This window comes from Spodoptera frugiperda, chromosome 23 (genome assembly GCF_023101765.2).
Source record: "Spodoptera frugiperda isolate SF20-4 chromosome 23, AGI-APGP_CSIRO_Sfru_2.0, whole genome shotgun sequence".
Lineage (NCBI taxonomy): Eukaryota > Metazoa > Arthropoda > Insecta > Lepidoptera > Noctuidae > Spodoptera > Spodoptera frugiperda.
The window spans coordinates 6459328-6465327 of NC_064234.1; the positions used below are offsets into that span (position 1 = coordinate 6459328).

General features: G+C 32.0%; 1 protein-coding gene across 3 annotated transcripts in view; it reads right to left on the bottom strand.

The window, feature by feature from the left end:
- Positions 1-2621, bottom strand: part of LOC118267191 (G-protein coupled receptor dmsr-1) — a 66544-nt gene extending 63923 nt beyond the window's left edge. Inside the window, exon 1 of one of the 3 annotated variants that reach the window (XR_004782929.2) lies at positions 2444-2617. The gene's annotated coding sequence lies outside the window, so the exon portion shown is untranslated. Of the gene's footprint in view, positions 1-2331 lie in introns of all 3 variants that reach the window. The other 2 variants (XM_050703315.1, XM_035581027.2) reach the window with 2 other exon arrangements.
- Positions 2622-6000: the final 3379 nt, after the last annotated feature.

The following is a 6000-nucleotide window of genomic DNA, read 5'->3' on the forward strand; positions in this document are numbered from 1 at the left end:
CTAAAAATGGTGTAAGTACGTGCTCGCTCGTGTATAATACAATCAACACTCACTAAATGAAAGTTCACCTATAAACTAATTAGTAATTCCTTTTATGAAAAGCATTTTCACTAAACTAATTACATTATCCACTAATTAATATACATATACTTTTGGTGGGTATAATTAATGTACATAAACTATTACAATAATTTTCGTGCACACTCGTAATGTTAGTCAAATTAGGTGTTCCACACTTGGGCAGTTCATTACCTGGACAAAAAATATTATTATGATATTTTTCAAATTATTATACATAATAATTATAATGTATACCTAAGTATTTTTTATATTTTTATTCGAAGCTTAGGTTGCTAAGTATTTTTATTGGTGAGAAAATTATCCAATGACATTTCACACCTCGGGCGAAGCGAGAGGGAGTGTCAAACTCTGACTGACTAAAAACGACTCCGTTCCTACGCCTGTTTTTCGAACCGGAGCCCCATAGGTATAGGTACATAAGATAAAGAAAAACTTATGTAATATGTCTAAAATCCTGGTTTTAAATTAAACATAAGTTATTCTATCCCGAACCTTGAATAAAACTTTTTAGTAGGAAAATGTACAGTAAAACATTTACTACAGTTATCTTTAGTATGTGTAAATAAATATTTACGAAACAATCCAAAATTTAATAGTAACATATTTTACCCACTAATCTTTATGTGTAAACTGTATTTACAAACACAACTAAACTTGAGTAAAACCATTTTACGATCTAGTTAAATCGTAAGTAATAAACATTCTTTGTTTTTTTTATAATAAATCTAAATGTGTTTAAAACTACATCAAATTTGAGAAATAAAATGTCTACCTGACATATACCAGAGTTGAAGATATAGATAAAACGTGAGACATCGTATATTTCACGATGTCAGTTTCCATTGGATGTTTCTCAGTAAAACTAATCTAATATCGAATCCGCAGCTATTGTATCGAAAAAAGAGTGTCCTTTTCATCGAATAAATGGAGAATTTGGCAAAATCTACGTGATCTTTTTCACGTTTAGGCATCCTTGAAATTTAGATAAAATGCTATTCTCCTTTCAATTTATATTATAAAGTAAAGGAACTATCATTTGTGCTAGAATTTTTGTATTAAAGCCTCCCTTTTCAGAGACGTCAGATATAAATGCTGAAAGTGTATGTAAGTACATTAATTCTTGCATAACAAAAATACTTATTTCTGGAAACTAGAAACCAGAAAATATCCTTAAAATGTGAGAACTACTTACCTACTGTTATAACTATAAACGTATATTTTCGTTTATCCAATTGTTGTTATCATACAATAAATTATGCATGGATACATGATTTTTTTTAGGATTAAGTCCTTTTGTTTTCAAAAAGACCCTCATTTCGTAAGTAACATATTGTAAACATTTGAATACAATGTTTATATTTCAAGTAATCAACTAAAACAACGATTACATTACTCGATTAAGTCCCAAACCGATTAATTAATTAAATTCTGTTTACCTAATAGATTCCAAACACGCATTTAAAAATGAACTATATTTTGCAGCCACTTTATCTACATATATACTTATACAATTAGTAGACAATTGTGAGAAAATAATGATAAGCCAATCAAGTCATTATCTGCTTAGGTGACTGTAAAGATGGTCAATTGTATAATAACATGTATACATCGATATTCCTAGAATCTAAATAAAGTATTATTATATCCAAGTATTTAGTTATATCTTAGTAATATCACTATAAAAGAAATTGTGGATGGTAGAATGATATACATGCGCAGTCCATCGTACAATCACCCATTATCAAAATTGGTTTAACGGCTATAAAGTTTATTTTGCTTTGACACTCACCAGTCTTTACGGCTATTATTCAATCAGATTCAACTCTAAAGCTATTACTAAAACATTTGATCAATTGTTCTCAGACTATTCTAGATTTAGCATAATTGTAAATTAGATTAAATACGTTTTTATGATCGTTTAGCTAGTTCTTAGCAATTAGGTTGATTGTGTTATAAATTGATTAATATTATGAACATTTTAATTGGTTGTAAACACTTTTTACATCCCTTTGTTTATTTTTATATATTAATTAGGATTACTGAATGAAAAAGAAAACTATACATAAACTGTCACCAACAAAAGTAACCGTAATTTTTCACGCACCTAACTCCTTAATGTATTTCTTAATTTAACGAACTAAATCACTCTATATCGTTACAAATAACTTGTTTCAAATCTGATAACGTCTGCTATAAACGTTGTATAATAAACATATGTAAATTTAAAATGTCATAAAAAATACTACTTACAAATACAAGATGAATATCCAAACAAAACCGGCGATAACCACAATAGGAACAACAAAACTCGTATTCAACAAGTTGTTAATAAATCGTTTAGAGTAATAGCTAAACAACTTACCGAGTGTTGTACTCGATAACACACGGTTTCATGGTTGGCAGTTCATTCACAAACAAGAGAGTTTAGAGGTGCGCGACGCGTCGGAAAATGTGGAAATAGTATTGGTTGTGTTCGGTGCGTGTGGCGGCAACGGGCTCAAGAGTCGAACTGCTGGGCGCTCGCGATCCGACCGCCGCGCGTCTACTCCGAGAATATAATTCCTTTAATGCACATCTCAACGATAATAATTATGAACACTATTTTGCCCTGTTCCAACAGAACTTTGTGTTGTGATTAGTGAATGTTGCTACGTATAGGGATTGTATATGAAAGTGTATTTAATTGGGATACTGTTTCGTATTTATCTTTGACTGAAATTATGTTAGAGCAGATAATAATATGAAGACGTCTCTCCTAATTAAACCTTTATTGAATTGTACTATCATTCGAAAAGCATTTAGTTTTTAATAAGGATCAAATATTAAGTCGTAAGCTCAAGAAACAAAAAAAAATTATGATATTATGTTCCAAATCTGGAAAAACTTTTCAGTAATTCGCCACATAACAATTAAATACGCTTGCCGTTTAAATAAAATAATCAATTAGGCAACCACATCACAAAATTATGTTTACGTAAGATTAGCACCTACACACTACATAATTATAAGAACCATTATCGTAAAAAATAAGATTGACATTTGATCAGAAAAACCAGCTATTATTATTTATGCGTAGCACAGACGTAATTAGTTACCTTGTACCGTTAATGTACGTTATCTATTCGAAACTATTGTTTAGACCGATGACGTAGGTTGTAATGAAATGCGTGTCAATGTAAATAATAGCGAAGGTGTGAAAGGAACAATTAATAGAAGGTATGTTAGTATTATCATGACATGACAAACAAAAGAGCATGCCTGTATTTGTAGCTACGGGTTTACGGGGGCTCCGGCTCGAAAAGCAGGAGGAGGAACGGGGTGGTTTTTAGTCAGTAAGAGTCTAACATCTCATCTCTCGCCTCGCGCAAGCCGAAAGAATACATTAGGTTTCCCCCCTAAAAAAAGCCTACACCTATTTGTACAAAAATTGCAGTATTCCAATGTATGCTACAACTCCAACTGCCCATGTAATAGTTCACTGCTGAGACTATTCCTTGTCTACATAAAAGGGTGTGCCATAGTCTCACTACGCCCAGCAGTTGCATAGAACAATGCAGCCGCACAGTTTCTGTCAATTTGAGCAGTCCAATCCCTTACTCAGCCCCTGTTTTTACCTTTGGTGTCTCCAAAGGAAATAATTGGGCCCAAGACATTTGCCTTGTAAGTACAGAGAGTACACATAGTACGTAGTGTACACATATGTGTACTCTATCGTCAGTACGACTAATTACTATTGTGCTATTGTGTGTACGGCCATTGTGTATGTGTAGGCTTAGTTATTAGTCGCATTGTATTATTACCTATACTCATATTTAAATACCAAATTCCAGTCTGGATGGTTGTTGTCAATATCAAAATTGGATGCGTAATAGTACATTGAAGAATTAATGAAATATAAATAAAATAGGCATGTTCCAAACATTGTCAAAGTAGTAAGATTTTCAAAGTTCAAATTAATTAAATTATAACAGAGTCATTATTTTATGATTTGATTTTAGTAAGGTTATTAGCGGCATCACTATGTTTTTCAGTGAAAAATGGTAATATCGATAAGGCAATAAACATAACTAACAAAGTGCATAAAAGAGCAAGCTATAAATAGGAACATTTGCATTGATAAAGTAATTATACTAAAAATCATCGTACTGAAAACATTATGATGAGTGACGTTCATACAATGGAAGCGAGCCGATCTAAGAAAATGATATTTATAGAAATATGACATGAAAGGGAACCAATGAGAGGTTTTATATTCAAAGAAGTTTTCATTAACTTACATTTTCTTTTTTAACGTAGTAAATATTTTTGGTTAGTTATAAAAAATAGTCTGCATATAAAAAAAATAAACCTCTCTCTTATATCAAAATATTATTATTAATTCTCGTTGGTTGAAGAAAGTATCCAGAATATCAACATTTACTTTCCTGAAGTTTTCAGAACTGTAACTGGAACTGAACAAAAACTTTGACATCTTCATTGCTATAACTCCTATCTATATTTCAGCTTCAACGAGCAACGACATTATTCGTAAGATCGGATACAGGATTTCCTCTCGTGTCGTGGGTGTGTCTACAAACATACATACATACCTCCACACTAAGATATCAATACATGAAATAACCACCAATAGGTGAAACCAAAATTGATTGTGTGTGGGAATCAAACTCACTAAACACTGAACAACGATGGAAACATTAAAACATAATTATGCTAATCTTTTTATTTTTATCATTAACAAGCCGAAGTTGAACTATGAATTTCTTCTAAACAAGAGGGTTCCTTCAAACAACCTCAAAGAGCCATCAAACCACCACAGATGCGGCTCAGTAGGGCCGATGCTTGATTCGGAGCTGCAGACTACCTAGCAGGTTTACCGGGGCTCCGGCTAGAAAAGCAGGAGTCAGAACAGAGTGGATTTTTGTCTCTTTGGTTTGTCAGAGTTTGACACTCGTTCAAGGCAAGAAGTCATTGGATGATTTTCCCCACTAAAAAAAAAATCCTCAACGGCTGGATATCAGTGTAAAAGTTTAAGATTTGTCATCTAGTACTGCTGTCTGATCTCTGTCGAATGTGTAATCCATTAGTTGGCCCTCGTGACACCTGACATCACCGGTGGAAAGAGTAGGGTTGGTAGCAAAATGTTGGTTTCATACGCCTATACGAAATCTAATGCGAAGATCGCTACAACAAGTTTTATTTTCACTTAGCAACTAAAGGACAACACAAAAATCTCCCAGTAACATGATATTCAAATAATAAAACATGTATTTTTAGATGGATAAATAATAATAATAGATAAGTAATTTCTTATAAGGGTTTCGAGTAAATAATGATATAATTTAATAGGTTAATAATGGTATGTTAGAATAGGCAAAAAGGTTGTACGCCCACATATTAATAACGATGTTTCGACCCTCAATTATTTAGGCCAACTAGTGGCCATATTTTCCAGAGAATATTATGAGAATATTTTGCCTAAAGGTATGGTCAGAATGTTTTTTTTTTTTTTGTGATAGATTAGACTCTGTAGGTAGTAGCTACCGAGTGCTTTAGTGTATCTATGTACGTCTTTAGTATTTATATCATATAGAAAACTAAATAAGCATCTAGTTACGGTTAAAATTAACAATATTAAATCATTGGAGTAATGTTGATTTTTGACACAAGTTCTATAGTCTTGTCAAAACCCTAGACAGAGATTTAGATTGCGATTGGTTATTAATTTTGGCTTCTCAACATATTATGAAGCGTATTATTCTCAAAGATTTGAGTAACAACACTGTCTGGCTGGAAATTGAACATTAATGATAAATGTTTGATTTAGAAAATTCAGTCAATACTTTACAATACAAAATAATAATAGCATTCATTCTCTCAAACCTGTAGAGGCTAAAGTACCTCTTTAGTAAATACCTAACA